The sequence below is a fragment of the Carettochelys insculpta genome, chromosome 14 (genome assembly GCF_033958435.1).
Source record: "Carettochelys insculpta isolate YL-2023 chromosome 14, ASM3395843v1, whole genome shotgun sequence".
Classification (NCBI taxonomy): domain Eukaryota; kingdom Metazoa; phylum Chordata; order Testudines; family Carettochelyidae; genus Carettochelys; species Carettochelys insculpta.
The window spans coordinates 20,597,991-20,620,024 of NC_134150.1; the positions used below are offsets into that span (position 1 = coordinate 20,597,991).

The following is a 22,034-nucleotide window of genomic DNA, read 5'->3' on the forward strand; positions in this document are numbered from 1 at the left end:
TAAAGCAGTGAGAAGAATACAGCCTATGATAAGTAAAGAGATAAATATTTATACATCCTCAGAGATAAAAGTTATGTGAAGTAACATCTTTTATGGAACCAAGTTTTTGCTGATGAGTGATACAAGCCTTTGAGTTTACACAGATAATTACCTCACAAACTTGTTTCTTTAATATGCCTGGACCCACATTTAATACAATTCGTCCTTCAGTCACTAACATCAATCTTTACTCACCCTGACTGTTCATGCTATAATAGAAAACCAAACCAAGTTTTTTAATGTCTTTTTGTATAACTTAGTCCAGTGTGAGGCATGGCTAAGTAATTATCAGCTCACTGGTTAGCATGTAAACACACAAAATTCTGTCTGCAGCTATCATCAAAGGTCAAACTAGATCAAAAATATTAAAAGGGAAAAAAATCACAGATAAGCTACTGAAAATGTAACAGTGTGCCCAGTAAGTGACTGAGAAAGTCAAATGATAGATAACATTGGTATGATAATTTGAAGATGTTTACCTGAGGAAAATATAAAAACATCAAATTGTTTGAAGATACCATTAAAGCTCATTAATTCCTTTCTCAGATGAGAAACAGATTTCTATTGGAATGTAAATATATATTCATGAGAGGACTGGTTTTGTAAGAAGAATTTTGCCACTAACAGCATTTGAGATATAACAGGCTGGCACCCATACATTGTAGTAAAGATGGTTTCCCTCAGGTGAGGAGGTAAATATTCATAGCTCTCTCTTCAGAAGTATGTTTCTCTTAACAGCTCAACAAAGATGACATGCCTTATCTGTTTCTTTGTGAAAAATCAGGAATGTCCCATAACACATTTTCTGTCTTTTGTTAAAGCCAAGAACAAAGAGCATCTCAATTATTATTTTCCACCAGCATAGATTTCATCTGTACAGCTTGGAGGCAAAGGAGGGTTTTCACAAAACCAAGATACATAGTATTTATCTAAAACCACAGGAGCTGAAAAACATTTTTTCTGGGAAAAGAAAAGGGGAAAAAGCTTGCTCTGACCACATGCTTCCTGCAGAGAATATTGTCTCATGTGAGTAGATGCTAGCAGGTATCAAAAGAAACATCACATCTTGAGCTGGCCAAAGAGCACTCTGGGCCTCTTGTTTTAATTTTTAATGAGTCTTAGAATACCATTAACATCCCAGAAGAGTAAAATCATGCTGGACAGTGTTCAAAAAGGGCTTGGACAGTGACTCCAGTAATTACATGCCCATTACCCTAATGTTACGTCTGGGCAAAATAACAGAAATACTCACATGGGATTCAATTGATAACAAATTCAAGGATAGTTATGTAGTCAACATGGTATTATGGAAAATAGGTTTTTGTCAAAGATCTGAACTTACTCTTTGAGGAGATTACAAGTTTGTCTGACAAGGAAATTGTGGAGATTAAAAAATCCTTAGACTTTTATAGGGCATTTGACTTAGAATTTCATGACATTCCAATAAAACATTATTGCTATACATGGCCATCTTGGGGGTGGGGAGAGTCAGGAGTCAGAGCTGGGGGGGAACAACCCCCTCACCAATTCCCCAGATGCAGGATGTGGGGTAACCCCCCTGCACTGCAGGTGCCACCACTCCCTGGTCAGATTTCACTGGACTGACTCCTATCTGCTCAATAAGAGACTGCTGCCAAATGACCAATGCTCAGGCTGCACCATCCAAGGAAGAGCAGGGCAATATGCACATTTACAGACCTAGAATAAATTTACTAACTTTTAGCTGTAAACAGTTTAATAGCGTCCAACATCCTGAGCCAGAATACGGCATGAACATTACCGATGACAATTTGAATGATTTTGGAGAGAGAATGGATGCCTCCAATCAGTGTTCTAAATAGGTAATTAATTACTGTGCTGCGAGTGCTTGATTGCAAGACAGTGGAAATGTACAAGCACCTGTGGTGACTGATTTTCATTTCAGAATTCCAGAGACAGCAGCTTTTCAGCCTCATGTTGATTCACAGAGGGGAGGATTCTCCCCTTTGCAAAAGGCCCACAGGGTTTCACTTAAGCCATATTTTGAGGTCTTTGGTGGTATGGAAGTGGCACCACGGGTGTGAATTTCACCCTGAAGGCCTAACCCTAGGCACTGTTTACATGGTTACAAGGGCTCAGAAGCCCTAATGGGCTTGTAAACAGGCTCTCCACCAAGCTTGAATGTTCCTAAATAAGACTGGGCCTGGTGTAATAAGTTATGAGAGAGGTCTCAGCTTCTACTGGCTCTGTATATTCAGGGCTTTTTTTCTGCCAGAATGCAGTGGAACTGTATTCCGGCTCCTTTATTCCCTGAGCCGGGGATCCGGCAGCTGAGGTTGCTGGCAGGGCTCTTTCGCACCCCCGCTACGCCCCCCAGCCAAGCTCCATGACCCAGCCGGCTCTCAGCTGCCGTGCTGCAGGGTTCCCCCCACACTCCCCCTGGCTGTGGGGCCTCTCCTACCACCACCACCATCACCGCCCCCGCCCCCAGATGGGGTTCCCGCGGCTGATGCTGTCAGCCGGACTTGAATTCCAGCACCTTTTTTTTTTTTTCCCTAGAAAAAAGGCACTGAATATACTGCTCTTTTAATCTGCTTTCACTGGTTGTTTAACACTGAAGCAAGTGCCTTCATGCTTTTACCAATACTGCTCCTTATGCTTGGAAGGAGCTTCCAGTAAACATCTGCAAAATTTACTCTTTATTCTCCTTCAAATTCTTTCTTAAAAGTTTGCTTTCCTACAAAACGCCAACAAAAACTGATAGCAGTTGCTTGGGTGCCAAGGCCATTCCACATGCTATTGACCAGTACTGTCTTATTTTTCATTTGTGATTCCTTTTCTTTCTCCACCTATTTTGCTTTGTCTTGTTCTTTGTAAGTTCTTTGGAGCAAGGACTTTTTGTTTGGTATTCGTGGACCATCTTCCACGATGGTCCATGGGTAGCACTCCTAGGTACTACTGCAATACAAATACAATATTCTGGATGTTGTGTCACTCTCAGGGCATGTCTTTGGGCCATGGGCAGCACCAGTAGTTCTGATAGCCACCATCTGTACATGCTAAAATGAAGAGCAGTTATAAATGTTCCTTTGTTTAGTAATACCTGAAACAAGAAAAACCATCACCCAAATTACAGACCAGCCAGGCCAGGATAGAACAGGAAGGCCGCACTAGCCTCTCCTTTTGGTAGGGTGATGGTAATGTGGCACTTTGGAATATGCTAAGGTGGCACTGCCAGGAATATGCAGCACTTCATTAGCATAACGGCAGCCGCACATGCTTCAAAACTGCTGGTTTCGAAACAAATGCCTCCTGTGTAGCCAGGGGCCTTTCAGAACAGCCCCCTGATTTTGAAAGCCCCTCCTTCCCATCTGGTTTTGGGAAGAAGGGGCTTTTGAAACTGGGGGGGTCATTCTGAAAGGCCCCCAGCTACACGGGCAGCATGCTTTTCGAAACTGGCAGTTTCGAAGCCCTTGAGGCCACTATTATGCTAATGAGACTCTGCATATTCATGACAGCACCTCATTAGCATATTCCAACATGCCTCCTTACCATCACCCCTCCAAAAGGAGGGGCTAGTGTGGCCATGGCTTAACTGAATGATAGTATCTAAGGAAGTTTACCTTTGGTCTGGGTGCAAAAGCAGGGGTCTGAGGTTGGGTTGGGTTGGGTTTGGTGTGGTGGTGGTGGTGGTTTAGTTTAGTTTAGTTTTCAAACTGTGTGTCTCTATATATCAGAAGCACAGAAAAGGATACCAGAGAAAGCCAAGGAGAAGGTAAGAAAAACAATTGCAGCATTACCCTGATAGAAAACCAAGAGAGTTTTGGACAAAGTATTCTCTCAATAGAAACATAGCAATGTAAACAAAGACACTGTGTCCTGTTGTTACTTCCTGAGTTTGGGGAGATTGGACTTTCTGTACATTCTGTCTACATATATCGAATTTGGATCAAAGTAATACCTGACTCCATCAATTTCTTATCCTGAGAGAAGCCACCTGCAAGACACTGAATATTGGCTATCTGCTAAGGCTAAAAAGGGATGACAGTAAATATGAATTAAAGATATTGTGTTGCAAACCAGCCTTGAAGAAACGAGGTTCTTTTACTCTCAGTGAAGAATAAATTTGTTTGTGACTCCAAACTCCCTCCTTCACAAGAAGAGCCTCTAGTTTCATTATACTACTGTAGACAACTAAAGGATTGGTTATATTTGCTAGAAGCACATTTTGTTACCCTGGCTATTTTTTAATGGTAACAAATATTTTGAAGTGATTAATTTACCAGGATACATCATAATTCAGCAGGTTTCTAAGAGTTCAAGGTAAATAATACAGACATAGTAAAGGCCAGCACTGTCATATTAATAATTGATGTTTGGCTGTCTCTTTGCCTACCTGTTCTCTATTCATTGTGCTTTCTAAAAGTCCAATTAGAGCTGACTTATAGTAGTCAATAAAGCAGCAGAATTAGGTCCAAAGAAGACAAATACAGGCGTATTTTATAAATAGAACATTTTATGAGTGTGACAAAACTAACCTAATCAAAAGACATTTCAAGTGAGAGCAGTAGGGATTAATCTAAACATGATATGGATGATTTCAAACAGATTATCTTTCAACCACGGCCATGGCTTAACAGTTTCTATCTAGTGAAGGCATCAGTGGCAGTTCTTTGAGCCTTACCCCAAAGGAGCTGAGCGTGCAGTAGTGAATGGGTTGAAAAATAGTGTGGTTGTAATAAAGAGAAAAGGTCATCAGAAAGTGGGGAGGCAGATTTGGCCTAAAGGTTGTACAAATGGGCAAATGAAATGTGTCAGCTTAGGGCAGAAGGATGGAGGGAGATGTTCTTTTATCCCATCTTCACAGAGTGGAAGCTGCTGATAGAAAAGGGATCCTGACAGTGTATAAAGAATCGGAATCATAAAGTTTTAAGGCCAGGAGGGACCATTAATTTAATCTCCAATATATCACAGGCCACCAACACCACCCAGCATCCTTCAACGAAAACTAAGTCAAATAATTAGCCCAACATGTTATGCCCTTAGGAGACGAGAGTAAAGGCTTGTGTCCACTACTGACAGGATCGATGCTGTGGTGATTGACCCTCCAGGGGTCAGTTTAATAGGTCTAGTGAAGGTCCACTAAATTGACTGCCAAAACTCTCCCATCGACACTGGTACTCCACTGAAATAAGGTGAGTAAGGGGAGTTGATGGGAGAATTTCTCCCATTGAACTAGCACAGTGTGGACCCCATAGTAAGGAGATCTAAGCTACATTGATTAGTTATACTGTTGACAAAACTTAAATTGGATAGCTTAGAGCAACTTTTTCTTGCAGCATAGGCCTGGCCTATGTGCAGAAGGCAGAGATTAGGAGGGACTGAGACTGACCAAGTGTCCAGCACTGAGGAGAAAAGGCTGACTGCAAATATAGAAATAAGACTAAAGACAGGCTAGGGAGGAACATGGGTTTTGGTCAGATTTTGATGTGCCGGGGAGAGAGAGGCAGAACTAGAAAGGGAAAGTCCTTGCAAGTACATAAGATAATGGCCACACATAAGTCACTACACCAGCACATCTACACCACAGCACCTGCCCTGCTGTGGTGTTTTGTTGGACACACTACCCATCTTAGTGGGTACCTACCACTAGATTCTGTCGACCTACTGCTGTGCACATGGGCACTTGAGTCAGATTAACACCACCACTTTGGAAGTGGATTTTGGAAGCCCTGACTAACATAGTTAAACCAATCTAATTATCTAGTGTAGAGAAGTCCAGAATCAGACAAGACCCTCTGAACAGCAAAGGTGAGCAAGCAGTCAAAGCACTGTAAACGGATTGAATCCTGGCAGCATAAAGCAAAGAACTGTACACAATGGATGATTGATAAATTATTATGACTGGTATAGAAATATTTCTTGGAGTCTCTCAGTATTATCTCAGGGGTACAATACATCTCAACCTAGTGCCTGTGAGATTTTCATATTAGAGATTACTGGGATGCTATCACCGATTCTCTCATTTGCCTTTGTCGGACATTGTGCCTTCTTTTACTCTGTTCTACACAAGTGGTTTAATCTCCAACTCAGTGTTCAGTAGGCCTCTTTCTTGCTCGTAAATGTCTGAGACCCCACCTATCCTCTGATGTCACCCACCATTGACCTCTGTGCTTATTCTACAGTGGCCCAAGCCCTCTGATCATCCTCTCTGGGAGAGGGTCTTGTTACTCAGTATTTGTTTTGCATAGCTCTTCTAGGCTACGTCTACACGTGAACGCTACATCGAAATAGGCTATTTCGATGAATAACGTCTACACGTCCTCCAGGGCTGGCAACGTCGACGTTCAACATCGATGTTGCACAGCACCACATCGAAATAGGCGCTGCGAGGGAATGTCTACACGCCACAGTAGCACACATCGAAATAAGGGTGCCAGGCACAGCTGCAGACAGGGTCACAGGGCGGACTCAACTGCAAGCCACTCCCTTAAAGGGCCCCTCCCAGACACAGTTGCACCCTGTGCATGCAGCATGGATCCCCAGCTGCCGCAGCAGCAGCCAGAAGCCCTGGGGTAAGGGCTGCTGCACACGGTGACCATAGAGCCCCGCAGGGGCTGGAGAGAGCGTCTCTCAACCCCTCAGCTGATGGCCGCCATGGAGGACCCTGCAATTTCGATGTTGCGGGACGCACAACGACTACACAGTCCCTACTTCGATGTTGAACGTCGAAGTAGGGCGCTATTCCCATCCCCTCATGGGGTTAGCGGCTTTGACGTCTTGCCGCTTAACGTCAATGTTAACATCGAAATAGCACCCAACATGGGTAGCTGTGATGGGCGCTATTTCGAAGTTAGTGCCGCTACTTCAAAGTAGCGTGCACGTGTAGACACGGCTCTAGTGTGAAAAGAGCTGAAGTGGAGCCTGATCCTGATACTGGTCTTTTGCACAGTCCTGAATTTTACCTTGCAGACTCAGGCCTAGACTATACTTCACCCGCACCCCATCAATCTGAGATATGCAAATTCAGCTACACAAATAACATAGCTGAAAAATCAACAGGAAGTCCCATGGCACCTTAACGACTAACATTTATTTGGGCATAAGCTTTTGTAGATAAAACCCACTTCCTCTGATGCATCTGACAAAGTGGGTTTTTCCCATGGAAGCTTATGCCCAGTAAGGTTAGTATTTAAGGTGCCACAGGACTCTCTGTTTTTGTAGCTACAGACTAAGACAGCTACCCCTCTGAACATAGCTGAGGTCGATGTATTTACTGTGGGGTCTTCCATGTGGTAAGGCTGGTGGAGTTAATCTCTCATCGACTCTGCCAGTTCTTGTCGGCCTGCTGGAGTCCTGGAGCTGATGGGAGAGCCCTCGGAGGTTGATTTATTGCATATTGACAGACACAATAAATTGAATGCTGGAGGACTGATTGCTGCGGTGTCAATCAACTGTGTAGTGAAGATGAGTCCTTAGGGTCAAATCCAACTTTTGCCTACTAAGCTCAGCAAAGGGTCCACTAGCAGCAGGTCCGCTGCAAGGAAGGAGAACAGAATTTCAGAGTGTACACTTCTTTATGACATGGGAGTTCAGCTGCACACAGGCTGCTTGGGCAGCAGCCTGCAGGAAGCAAGAGGGGCTGTGATATAGCTCCCTCAGTGTGGAAGGAAGAGGCCCTGTTGCTTGCTCCACCCCATGACTTCAGAAGGCTGCTCAGGAAAGTAGAGAGCATGTTGAGATTTGGGGGTTGCAGTTTCAGTCCCTGGATTTGGAAGCCTGATTCCAGGCCCAGCCACTTGGAGTTTTCAGCATGTACATACTGAATTATTCAAGTGACTATTGTTATTGCTTGTGTTGTTAATAATTATATCCCATTTCTACAGTGTGTTGTGATGTTTGAGGTGAAGCCAAGTGTTTTCAATCACCCAGGAAATGTCTAATGGCTCAGTAATGCATTCCCAGTTGCATCTTTCAGCTTTTATGCAATGGCAATAAAAATATAAAATGTGTTTAATTAAAGGGAAAGGCTTGTTTTAGTAAGCAAATATACGGAATGAATAAAACAATTGTAGCATTCAAAGTATGAGGTTTTTGTATTTTATACCAATGGAATTTAAAAATAATTTTTAAATCAATACACTTATGTTTAATTTTCATGAGTATTAAACTGAGTTTCTCAGAGATATGACACAGCATATGTAGACTGGCAAATGAATTGTAAGGAACGCACTATTTACAATGAATGGAGAGAAATCATTATTCTTTTCACTAGGTCTTAGTGTGTTTAAAAATAAACATGAGAACTTAACATTGAAAGCAACATTAAAGTAATCTAGTTGCCTGGGAAGCCTTAGCTCATCATTGTTATTGTTATTTTTATTTTTTGTATTCATTGCTGGGCATGTCTTTTATAATTTATTTTTGATTTCCTGCATGATGAATCCCCCCATTGTAATGTCATATCTATTGTCTTTTAAAGTACAATGCGCTCTAAAGAGTCTATTTTTCAGATTATCATGAAATTCTCATTTTTTGTTGGAAAGCTGAATAAACCATAATTATTTTCATTTACTTTCATAGCATTATGCACACTGGATTCATCTAGATGTTTTTTCTCACTTTGCCTTCATATAGTATTATAATGCTTATTGATTTTTTTAATCAAATATAATGAAATGATCCCCTTTCATATCATCTAGTTGCATAATGCTTATTGATTTTATTGCTGTAACAGCTTTAGACTGGCTTTTCAGAAAAGTGCCACCTTTATATATCACCCTTATGTGCCTGTCCTAATTCATGTGCAACCTCTCTAGTCTAGCACCCTTAGGACCTGACTGATACCAAATGAAAGAATTTGCTATGCCATGGGAAGTCAAGGTTGTCTAGCAGCATTACGAACACTGCCACTGCTTACTGGACTCTTACAAGACATTTATGGGTAAATTACAGCTAAATAGCATCACAGAACACTGAAAGCCACACTGGTGGCTGGAAACAAACTTTATAGGACCACAGGAAACTTGCCCACACTCATGATAAGCGGTCACCCAGCTAACTAAAATCATGCCAGAATATGGATGCTGCCAGATGAGAGAGTGCCAGACTAGAGAAGTTCAAGCTGTAGCATAAGGTAGGAGTTGCATAAAGTGCTCTGTTAGGTGAACACATAAGACAGGCTACAGAGCAAGAGTGTAATCATTTTACTCATGTGCTGTAAAGGACCCTGCTTACCTGAGACCTTCTATGCTAGAGAACACATTCTCTCTCTTTCACTCTTTCTCTCTCAGACCCCATTTCCATAAAGGTAGCCTTTCCTTGCAGTGCTTAGAAGAGTATGAAGTGCAACAAACTACTTTTTTGTGCCTGCTCCCTCATCCTTCTCCAGCCTAGAAGTAATTCTGGTTGACCTAAGCAAGCATAAGTCAGTGGTAATTACTTATATCCTGCTAAGGTAGAATTAGACCCTGGATTTAGGCCCCATATGGGAGTCATTGAGTCTGATTAATTTGAATAGGAACAGGCTTGTCTGTTGTAGCCCACCTACAACCCTCTAAATGTATAGAGTCTACAAATAACAAACAGTCCTGTGGCACTTTAAAGACTAGCACATTTATTAGGTCATGAGCTTTTGTGGCTAAAACCCTCTTCTTCTGAAAAATCCCAGGGGATTAAGTGAATTTTACCCATGAAGGATCATGACCTAATAAATTGGTTAGTATCTAAAGTGCCTCAAGATTGCTTGTTATTTATAAAGTTAGAGACTAACAAGGCTACACGTCTGAGACTGTCGACAAAAAAAATCATAAAAGACTTAAACACTAAAAAGCAACTCAACAAGCAAGTTGTTCTTAGAATAAATATGTTGCTGAACTCAAGAACAGGACCATAGGTTATAGGGGATTGAATAACCTAATGATGATAACAGAAGCTGATTACATTGTGATGGGCAATAGCGGCAAATAGGCCTTATCTTGCAAAGTGAAATAGAAACTCCTAACCAAGCAAATAAGGCTAGATTCCCAGAGAGAGCATTTTAACCAATTTGTGAGCAATGACCCTCAACATTGTGTTTGCAAAAATAATATATTATTTTCAGACATGCAGCCGAAGCTCCTTTTGCAACCTAAAATAACTTGTGTTGCCCAATTGCACAAACAGCGTATCATCAGATTTACATCCAGTTGAGAAATGTTTGTGCTCTCAAGTGGATTCTGAGCAGGAGCTCTTTGCTCATTAGAACACATGTTGTCATCATCTCATTCTTTCTTTCCCTGCTTCATTCAAAGAAATAACCTTTTACAAACAAGGGTGTGTGTGTGTGTGTGAGAGAGAGAGAGAGAGAGAGAGAGTGTGCTATCCATGGGGCCCAGTCAAGGAAGGACTCAGACAAGTAAGTAACAGTCCCATCAGATTTCATGGGACTTCTTTCCTGAGAAGGGTTACTGGACTGAGTCTGGCTGGAGGGGGAGGAAATTGTGGACCAATTTCTTATTGGGCTGGAAGAGTCACATTTTTAAACATAGCCTATTTTTTATGTGCAAAGCTTGATTGTGCCTGTGTAAATTCATGTTGGGGCAGGGGGGATGAAAAAGCGGTTTGGCAAGTGCACATGACTGTATAAAATATTAAAATGTTCATGGATCAAGCTGATTCCAGCCAATATTGGGCATGGAATGTGAACAGTTTTTTCCTCCAGTCCTCTTAAATTAATTTAGAACTTGATTCAATATAGCACTTAATGATGTATCCGTCCTTACTGAGCAATGCACTTGTGTAGGTGCTTAGTTCTGAGCATATCTTGAAGTTCCATTCAAAATGCTAGAGAGTAACTATTGAATTTGGTCAGACAACCTTGTTGGCACGAAAGGGACTTTAAGTTAAGCACATGCTGAATCAGGGCCTCAACGCTACCACAGTACTGACATAGTTACTTCTACAAAAAAATTTAAAAATGAATCTTTTGGCTGCATAGCCTTTTAAAAAGTTTAAAATGTCTCTGCTCCATCCTCTCACATTACAGTAATGAGGTTTAACGTATTTATATATTTTTACTTACTTACTTATTTTCCTTTTACAATGTTTGATCTATCTATTAATCCAATCTGTTTTGTGACAGGGCCTAGGAGACCCAGTCACGGAAGGACCCTATTGAGTTAGGGGCTGCAGAGTCAGCGAACAAAAAGACAGTCTGTGTTTCAAAGAACTTAAATTGATTGCAGTCACTTGAGTTACTTTACATACTGCACTCTGAAAAAGAAAGTAGAGTGTTGGTGTTAGTTTGGATTAACTGAAAATTTAAGTGTCCAGCAAATTTTTACTTAAAGAAAATGAACTGGAATCTGGGAGACTCTGATACGAAAAAAGACATTGCAGGTAGAGTCAGATCCTGGCCCCTGTTCCATTGGCTTTGCACTACTCTGCAATGTAAAGTTGGCAGACAGCCCATTTCACCAGGTAGCTGGGGATTACCTCAGCATAGGGGAGTCACCAGGTGGCAGAGAGCTAATGCAGCCACTAGCTGGTGTCACATAGTAGGTTTATGGTTTAAGCATCACCAGTTCAGTGTGCTCAAGTGCATAGCAGTGCACTAGTGCCTCCAGCTAGGAATCTTGTGTCCAGTACCAAAGTATGATTGGAAGTGGGTCATGACTGGGAAAAGAGCCTTGCTACAAGAGAAGACCAACTTTCACAGGCTTCATCCAGCAACTGGTCAGACTCCTACACACCAAAGCGAGAAAAATAGTGTAATGAACACATAGACAGCCTCACCCAGAACTCTAAAATTTTGCTTACTTTTGAGATGGGTTTTGCTGCCTTCCCAAATGCAGCTCTGAAACAATTACTTATTAATTTAAAACAACAAATGGCAAATAACCGAAAAGCTATTTGTGTGTTATCTTCTCAGTGTGTCACAAACATCTGAAAAAGGGGAGGTTCATTTCTTGGTAACTGAAGAAACCAAAGTAACAAAGAGGTAACTGTGTTAGTCTGTGCTCCAACAAAACAAAGCAGCAGAAATGTAGCACTTTAAAGACAAACAATAAATGCCGAATAAATCATTTTGTTTGTCTTTAAAGTGCTACATTTCTGCTGCTTTGTTTTGTGGAAGAAACCAAAACATTTCTTCCAGCCTAGTATGATTCTAAGTTTCTTGAAAATATTAAAAACAGTCCCTAAGAGCTTTGAAATAAGGCCAAGGAAGGTTTTACAACCTCATCAAAAGAAAACAGTAAAGACCACTAATTCCAACATTATGCTTCCGTAAGCAACCATGAATTATCAGTGGTTATAATACACTTACTTTACTTGTTATAAGAAATATTATTGCATAGAAAGTATAAAAATATGTACCATTTGTTAGATGTTACATACCTTAGACATGGCTTCTCTGAAAGCTTCTGCTTGTTACAGCAATACTAATAATTAGTGATAGCTGTGAAAAGGTGTGTTAAAATTCTCAAACCCCCATTTAAATATTTCCCTTGTTATTAGCATCCAGTCAGTAATTGGTAATGAACCAGCAACTCACGCAAAAGAAATTCTTATTAGAGGCCATTTTAATCAGCTTTATTTATAAAGCTGGTGCATGGAATACTGTGCTGCAGTACCTATTACTCTAATCACAAATCTTGGTACGCTGGTTTTGTCTACTTGATGGCATATATTGAAACGCAGTATGATACATGGGAAAGAGATATTTCTGTGATCAAAGATGAAATAGCTGCATAAAATGTCTTAAGACTCGCAAATTGAAAATTGAATAAATAGAGATTGTGTTACATTTTCATTTGACTTCTTGGAATTAAGAGCTGACCTCTTCCTGAAACTCAGGCACATGATCTAGCACTGCTCAGAAATTTTACAACCATTATATTTCATGTTTAAAGTGCTTCTTTCTGGTGTGGACTTCCAGTTTTAATTAAGAAAAAAGAGGAACATTGATCTTGTGGGCTTAAGACATTGAGCTGTGACTCAAAAACAATGGATCATTTTTCAGCTCTACCAAAAATGCCCTGCATGTCCTTGGGCAGGTCATTCTTTAAACTTCAGTTTCTTTTATGTAAAATTGAGATAATCCTTCATTTGACCCATCACTTGTTTGTCTTGTTTCTTCAGAGTGTGAATGGTCTTTTCTGGTGTGTTTGTGAAGCACCAAGCACAAATGGGACCCAGTTACGACTTTTAGGTGCTGTCATGACACATATAAGTAGTACAGTAAACTTTCATATCCAGCATTCTGTTATCTAGAATGCTCAAATAATTGGCATTTTAACCATAAGTAAATGTTAGTTACATTTTCCATACGTACAGTGAAAGTAAATGCAAATAAATACAGCATACAGTCTAAGTTTACAGTGTACAATACTACCATTGTTAGTAAATAAAGTACTCTGCATACATCTTTGTTTGTTTCATAATGTCTAATATTTTTCTTTGGTGTTATGCATTGCTAGGTATACCTCTCTATTATCCAGAATATTTGAATATCTGGAAACCTCTCAGTCTTGGGGCTGCCAGGTATGAAAGAGTTTACTGTAATAAGTAATTTTGGAAGTGAATTTCTACCCTCATAATGTATGTTATGTTTGCAGGTTACTGATTAGGTTTATTTTAATTTAGATCTTGCCCTAAGAAAGGTGACAACCTCTTCCAAGAAAATCCCTTCTGTCCTGATTCTTTGGTATCTTAGGGAACTGCACAGTATGAAATAACTACCTCAGTAAAGTGAAATCTTGCAAAAATGTGTATGGTGTTCAAAAGTAGATTGGAAATAAAAGTGACTTGACAAAATCATGACAAAATAAGGCATATATATCACAAACAAAGTAATTATATACCTTGATTTGTTTATTTTAAAATTAACTTGACACATTAATATAGCATGAAAAGAATGATTTAAAGAAGTCTGCAGAGACTTTCTATCTGTCCTTCCAATGAATTATCTAAAATGCCATTTTATTATGTAAAACTATGTAAAAGGAATTGCATTCAAGCAGTGGTTGAAAAAGTCACTGTTTATAACCTGCTCCTGATGTTCACAGAGAAATTATATAAAAGATCAGGATCACTGGTCTATTATAATGAAGGGAGAAATGAAGTAGCAATGGTCTTTCATTCAAAAATAGCTAATTTGAAAGGCAGATAATTATCCTGTTGCTTTGAAATGTGATTAGAAGGAAGGAAAAAGACAAAGAACAATAAAAACAGAATTTAAGCATCAAACTGGAATGCAGGCTGTTGTCACATATGTATTTCATGTGACATGCTGGGCCTGATTTTGCAACAGGTGAGAAATATGCAGACAAAACATGTCTATGCAGCTCCCTCAGTTGCAGACCCAGATATCCTGCCATCTTTGCATCCATATGCAGCAGCATCTAACACAACATGGCTTATGCAACAACGACTAGTTCAGTTAAATTGCTTATTCATATCTGTGCATGTATATATATCTTCAGTTAGGCACACAACTAAACATGACCTGGATTTGTCAGATTTTGAAATGAAAGCAGTTACATCATCATTAATTACAGAACAATTTCCTCAGAACAGGTTTCAATTAAAACACAAAAACAACAAGTCCTGTGGCACCTTATAGACTAACAGATATTTTGGAGCACGAGTTTTCATGGAGCATAAGCTTTCATCAGAAGCTGGTCTTTGCCCATTAAGGCTTGTGCCCCAAAATATCTGTTAGTTAGAACACAGGAATATATGGGTTGGTACCTTGGGTGAAGGTGTGAGCAACGTTATCTGGGGAATTCAGTTTCTTGTATCCTACAATAATGAGTACTGGTAGCTTAAGAGGAAAGGCAAGAGCAGCGTAACTGTCCTTATTGTGCCATACGATACATAGAGAAGCAATGTCTTCTGGTCCTGAAACATGACACTTGATTGCCCTTCCATAGGATGAACACTTTGCCCCATGGCAAATATGGGACACCAGCCTCTGGGGATGGGAGGGCTGTTGTCCTGTGTCTGGGCTCCTCAGTGATGAGGCACCAAGAATGGGGGCTCCACAACCTCCTAGGGGGTGGAGGAGAGGGGTGGGGAATGTGGCAGCCACATTGTGGCAGGGGGCCCTAACAGTGGGACGTGGCATGCCAGGGAAAGGGGCAACCGCCTCACACATAAGTTTCACTGCAGCAGGAGCTGCCTCCCCCAGATGTGGGTTGCTGGGGAATAAGGCCATTGGTCCATGGTAGAGCTCCCAGCAGCAGGGGCTGACACTATGGGGTGCCAGGGAATGGGGCAACCACCTCACAGAGAAGCTCCCCTGCACCAGGAGCTGCTGCCCCCCACACAGGGTGTCAGGGAACAGGAGCCATGCAAAATATGGGGCAATTTGCCCATTTTCTTAAAAAAGTCAGGATGCCTGTAAAACAGCTTATATAGGGGACTCTCCCAGTAAAAATGGGAAAGGTGGCCACCCTGCCCTTGCAATATCTAGTATAATATAACTATGCATACTATTCTTATTCAATTCATGACACACATGTTAAACTCATTCCAAATTCATTCAACTTCACTGATAGCTTGCAGCAGAGAATTCCATAGATAATGCCTATATCATGTTTGTTTCTAAACGTAGTGATTTTTATTTGTTTTAAAGGGTTGGCTTTATATGTCATCCAATATCCTTATACTCATGTTTCTTTTTGACACATAATGGTGTTCTTTCTTATATGGTTTCTCAAAATCACACTTTGAGATTGGTCTTGCTGAATAATTACTTTCTTTTAAAGCCATTATTGTAACAGAACTTTAAAAAGTTGACTTGAGTTTCTGCTTATTATTCATTTTATGTTCTCATCTATAATGTATTGTTTAATGTGTCTGTACATAATAATGTGGAACAAGGCTGGTGAGTATGGCTGGCTTTTGGAAAGTGATTGTATGAGGAACAGATGGCAAAATAATATGTATTATTGTGATGGAGTTCTCTCTCCAAACAGCCTTCTGAAGCAGATGTATCTCTCAATGTTTCACTGCACTCCAGGACAGCTGCTCCGGAGGGCATTGTACAGATTACAGAACTGAATCTTAGAGTCTTAAAGAAGTCAGATGCCAAAAAATATATGAAGGGCATATGTAGTGTGACAAGAGAAGGAAATACAAGTGCAGAACTAGAGGATGTGTGGTGATATTCTTTAAGTCCTTGTAGATGAGGACAAAGTACATCCACTGTACGCTGCTGAAGGAAGGGAATTAGTGGAGGAATGCATTGAAGGAAATGGTTTAAGCAGCAGTCAGATGACTTTTGCAGTGGGACAAAGAGTTGAGAATAAACGATGCCAAGGTTATAGTCAGTAAAGACCAAGATCATTTTGGCTCTGTGGATGGGACTGTAATGCAAAGGAAGATAGACCAAAGCATTTGAGAGGTGGAGGTATTTGTATTAGAGTTGACAGCATTCTTAACATTAAAAGCAAAGCCTCTTTTGAACATTGCTATTAATTTCTCCAGGACTCATTAAAACTTCCATGGGTCTTTTGAAATGACCAGAAAGGTAAATCCATCTTCTAAAGCCTTCAGTAAATCCATTCAGAAGGACAGAGATTTAATACTCTCTACCTAATTTCAGACTTCTCTTTAATCAGTACATCTAAATTATAAGAGAGATCTCCAGATCTTACCACTGTATCGGACTCAACTTTCCTCTGTTTCCATTTTCTAATGGAAATGATAGAAAAAACACATTTGAGTGTCTTATTATTTTTGGCCGTTTCTACACATGCCAGAAAGTGGCATGCTAACAAATGGCCCAAAATATGCTAATGAGGTGCAGATGTAAATACCCGTCACCTCGTTAGCATAAGGTCACATGATTTGGAGTCTAGAAGAAGCTCTTCCGGACTCCAAAATGGCACGTAGAAGCACGGCCTCTGGGGGATCTTCTGGAAGGAAGTCCTCCTGCCAGAGGCCCCTTCTTCCTGAAAATTTTTATTTAAATGAAAACAATAATTAAAATGGGCTACTAAGAGTTTTGGGTAGAGCAAGGGCTGTCTACGGCTACATCTACACTACTACGGAAGATTGACCTGCTCAGGATCGATCTTACGTAGTTCAATTTCACACGTCTAGTATGAACAGGCAAAATCAACCTTTCACGGTTCTCAGTCAGCCCCTGTATTCCTCGTGAGATTCAAAGAGTGAGTGGGGTCTATGGGAGAAACTCTCTGATTGACCTTCCCCTGTACAGACAGCCAAGTTAGCTGAGTGCAGATGAAATCAGTGTATCTACCCAATTGGTGTAGCTAGAATTGTGTATCTGCGGTCGACTTTCTTACTCTAGCGTAGATATAGCCGTAGTTACTCTGGAAGTTGCTTCAGCATCTGAAGCAGAACAGGTTCAGAAGGGTGTAAAGGTGGCTTAAAACTGCTACAACTGCTCCACTCCCTGGACTGTAACTTCTGTGCCGCACTACCTAGAGGCACAGCACCATTTTTCCCCCTAAGAATATACATGGCAAGCTTTAATAATCATATGACCTTGTAACAGTAATGTTTGATCTTGCTTACTTTATTCCATTCTGACCTCATTTGTTGCAGGCTTACAACTGAGCCACAATTCTGTAATGACATCTGTGTCCAGAGAGCTGTTGGCCCACTGGAATCCCACAGAATTCAACAGGGCTTGGCATGGTCGTAAGAGCCTGCCCACAAGAAGTCACTGCAGGATCAGGGCCAAGTCAGAAAGGTCTCCAGGGCATTTAAAGTTTACATCATCATCCTCACCCTCACCTTTCTGCTATTTCAAATAGCACAGGAAATTTTATTACCCCTGAAAATTATCTTCATAGCTATTATTTTAATGTGGTTATCCCCCGTAATTTTGTCTCTGCCTTCATTTTAAATTATATTCATTTCTATTATTATTTTAATGTGGTTTTCCCCCATAATTTTATCTCTTCCTTCATTCCTGTTGATACATGGCATGATGGTAAATGAGTTTAAATATTTACATTAAGGCTATGTCTACACTTGCCCACTTCTTCGAATCATGGTAATCAGGGTGATGGGAGATTACTAATGAAGTGCAGCATTGAATATGCAGCACTTCATTCGGCAAATTCTCCCCCGTGGCAACTTCAAAGTGTCAAACTTCTAAGTGCCAGCATGCATGTAGCCTTGGGCACTTCAAAGTGCCCACATTCTTTCAAAGGGCCTTTCCTCCCAAAATTTTGAGGAGTAAAGGCAACTTTGAATTAGAGCAGGCACGTCGAAGTGCCCACAGCTACATGGTATGGCAGCACTTCGAAGTTTAACACTTCGAATTTGCTGCAGGGGAGAATTTGCCTAATGAAGTGTTGCATATTCATCGCAGCACTTCATTAGTAATCTCCTATCACCCTGATTACCCTGCACCCTTCAAAGAAGGGGGCAAGTGTGGACATAGCGTAAGTGTGTCATGGTCTCAGTGCTGGGCATGTTTAATATTGAAGTATCTGTAATAATGAGAATGAAGTTGTTACTCCCTACATTAGCTATGTCACATTCATGAACAAGCAATGTACCTTTCAGCTATTACTGTATAATTTACATGGGATTGTTTATAAAATAGGGAACTCTAGGCTGTTGAATTATTAACCTCTTTTGATATAGCCTTCAGTAGTCATAATATTTGCAAAAATATTCAGTTAGTGGTAAATCATTTTTAATTCCTTTGGATTTCATTGTAATGATGTTAATGATGATTAATTCTTACGGTATTTAAGAAACACAATTGTCAATTAGCTTTTATGAGGAATTATGTACTGTGGCTAGTCATCAATCTGGTGTTAGACCTTCTTTCTTCAAGAATTGTTATTTAAAATGTACGATAATTTGCTTTTATTATAATATGTCTCAAGCCACTACTAGGCTCAGAAAGAGTTTCAGATTTGGAACTGCAATTAGAAGGTATTTTAAGGAATTATTTAATAATGTAAGGTTACACTTTCTAGCTAATTATTTTGTAGAATGTAAGTTTCAGTTCACACTTAATTTATAGGAGCCAGATAACCATAGGCACCAATTTTCCTTCTAGTCAGCAAGAGCATGACACACCCACCCACCCAGATGTTGGTCCCACTCTCCTTTCCAGCGAAGACTAGGTATGATAGAGAATCTGGGGCATCTTATCACCTTTTGAGATCATATTAGATCTTTAGAACATGCTGTGTGTCAGCTTCTATACCACAGGAATCAACATGAATTTTATGCTGCTGACTTCAGGGGAGGTGGGGCCTATATCTACAGTGCCTCTGACACACATAAGTTACTATAATTTGTGCTGTGGATTGGGATATTGATTGTGTCCTTCAGTGACCTTGCTTAATAGCCATTCCAGTATGTAGAAAACATACTTTGTGTTCAAATCGCTGGACCTGAGCCCAGAAACTCCTACTACCGGTGATAGAGCTGACTGTCAAGAATTATCCCAATTAACCTAGCGCCCAAAACAGCTTGAACCTCCCTCATCCCGCACCCTGGGAATCTGACTAGTGCTAAAGAAGAGAATTTGCTGAACCATGAGAGGTCAATATTGTCTAGCACATTAACAACACTTCCACTGCTTACTGGGCTTTTAGAAGATATTTAGGGGGAAATTACAGCTAAATAACAGGACAGAACACTGAGAGCCAGGACTAGTGGCTGTAAACAAACTTATGAGACCACAGGAAACTTTGCCACACCCGTGGTAAGTGGTCATCCACCAACTAAAATTATGCCAGGTTACAAATATTGCTGAATGAGAGAATTCTGGATCAGAGAGATTCAACCTGTAATGTTTTCTGGATTGGTCACTGTTATTTACAGGTTTTCACTGAGTTGTCATCTTCTTAAATGGAATTGTTTACAAGTCTAACCCCTCTGTCTTCTCCTGGGTTGTACAATTGATCTTTCTTGAGTCCAGTTTTGGGTAAAACACGGACTGCTCTCCCTCTCTGATCACTGTCCTGCTGCTGTTTAGGAGCACAGTTCTCTATGTACACAAATACAGAAACTCATATCTGTATCTCATAGTGAGTACTCAGTTTAGAACATTACAAGCTTTCATAAAAGATCTGATATATTTTTTCCAGATCTGAAGAAGTGGGTCTGCCCCACAAAAGCTCATCACCTAATAAATTATTTTGTTAGTTTTTAAGGTGCTACAGGACTGCTTTTTTGTTTTGTGAAGATAAAGACTAACACAGCTACCTCTCTGTTACAGTATAGTGACATTGTCAGATAAAATCAATTGATGTAACTATTTCTTTTGCAGGTTTAAACCTTCTGTTCTCTCTTTGGGGTGTCTGGACCATGATTATCACAGGTATACTTGTAAGTATCTCAGTAAAAAATAAAAAGGATTGAACTGAACCATGAAAGACAGAAGCTGATCTCAGTTACAGCAATGAACATCAGGTGCATTGCTAATGAGATCACCGGAGTTACTCTGCATTTACCCTGAAAAAATGGAAATCAGAATCTGATCCAAAGAGTGCAGAAGAAGTGAAGAATCGGTGCATACCAAAGTAACACTCCTTGCATAAAGGACTTCTGCCTGGCTATCTGATATTTTCCTCACCTGAAATCATTTTACTCTTGCTCTGGGATATTTATTGACTACAGCTTTCATTACAGAGCTGCCAAGTACCAATAACCTGGAATATATGTAAGTTTTAAAAGTCTATATTCAAGGTTTAAACCTTTTTGCTTATGAACAAAGTTCTTACTAGCCTCTTCCCTGCTCAGCTGAGAGAGAAAAATGTGAGCTGTATAGCTGCTGTGTATTGCGTTGGCTCTAAAGGAACCATTATGATTACAATTAAAGGCCCCGATGAAGGGTACCTTACAGAAATAAGTTACTTAAGTTAAGAAGAAAGTTACGCAATAAGTTAGTAAATAAGCTTGGTAGTGAGGCATATGATGCTACACGGATACAGTGAGAAATCAGTCTTTTTAAAGATTTCCACAGTGAAGTCCTCTAACATAATAATAATACCAGTAATTGACACCTGCCATGTTTTGAATGCTACATCCAAAGAGCCAAAAATAAATCCAGAGGAGCCTATTGCTTCACCACAGGCTGATGTTGGAATTCAAGGCTGATTGCTCCAATGTATCAAAAACTTCCAGCAGTGCTGAGATTTTCAGTGTGCCTCCTGCCCACTCGTTCTCTCCCCTGCACCTTCTTTTGTTGGCTTTGGAGCTCCTTCAAAGAGCCTCCTCCAAAAAGGAAATAAATATACTCAAGAACAGCAGGACTGAAAAGTCTTCAAATAAACTACATGGCATTAAATCAATGAGATTAATCTTTAACAGGCAGCTGACTAGAATCAATATTATTATTACAATTATCATATTGAATTCAGAAAAAGACCCACCATTTAGTTTACTTTAATTGGTAGAGGTAATTCTGTCCAAATAATTATATCCTACAATGAGGCAGAGTATGAGTGGCACCTTCTTAGGGACATATTCTGAGGTAATGTGTTCAGCAGTACAAGTTAGATTTCCTTATGCACAATTGGATAGCCTCACACTAATCTACACCATTTACTCATGAAGGGAAGCCTAAACTTGAACAATTTTCCAGCTGAAAGGTTAGAAGGAAATTCAAGTGTTTTAAGTGAAAGGCAAAAATAAGATGACCTTCTTTTGGTTTACATATTATTACAGATCCCCGGATAATTATTTTTCATGCTACATTCCCATCTTCTTGTTTCTTGATATGTAAGTTACCTTGGTTTTTGATTTACTTACACTTCCATATAATCATTTAAACTCAGTGTGTCACATTCAGAGGTCCAAGAGGTAAAATACACATTGATAAGTTTGTAAGAATCTACAAGGTTTCCATAGGCGGTATCCCTTTCCGTAACTTATGAATATGAGGTGACTGGAACAGCAATTTAAATTTCCCATAGATATATGTAAACTTCTGAATTTGTCCCAAAATGTCCAAGTAAACTATGTTGTTTTCAATGATTTTACTTACCTTCCAAATGAGTATGATAATTCCTACTAAACAGTCTCTT

At 40.1% G+C, this 22,034-nt stretch overlaps 1 long non-coding RNA gene across 2 annotated transcripts in view; it reads left to right on the forward strand.

Moving 5' to 3' along the window:
• The window catches only part of LOC142020874 (uncharacterized), a 607,189-nt gene extending 585,482 nt beyond the window's left edge, over positions 1 to 21,707 (forward strand). For both annotated transcript variants that reach the window (XR_012647533.1, XR_012647532.1), the window contains one exon: positions 20,276 to 21,707. This is a non-coding gene — a long non-coding RNA (uncharacterized LOC142020874). The remainder of the gene's footprint in view (positions 1 to 20,275) is intronic.
• Positions 21,708 to 22,034: the final 327 nt, after the last annotated feature.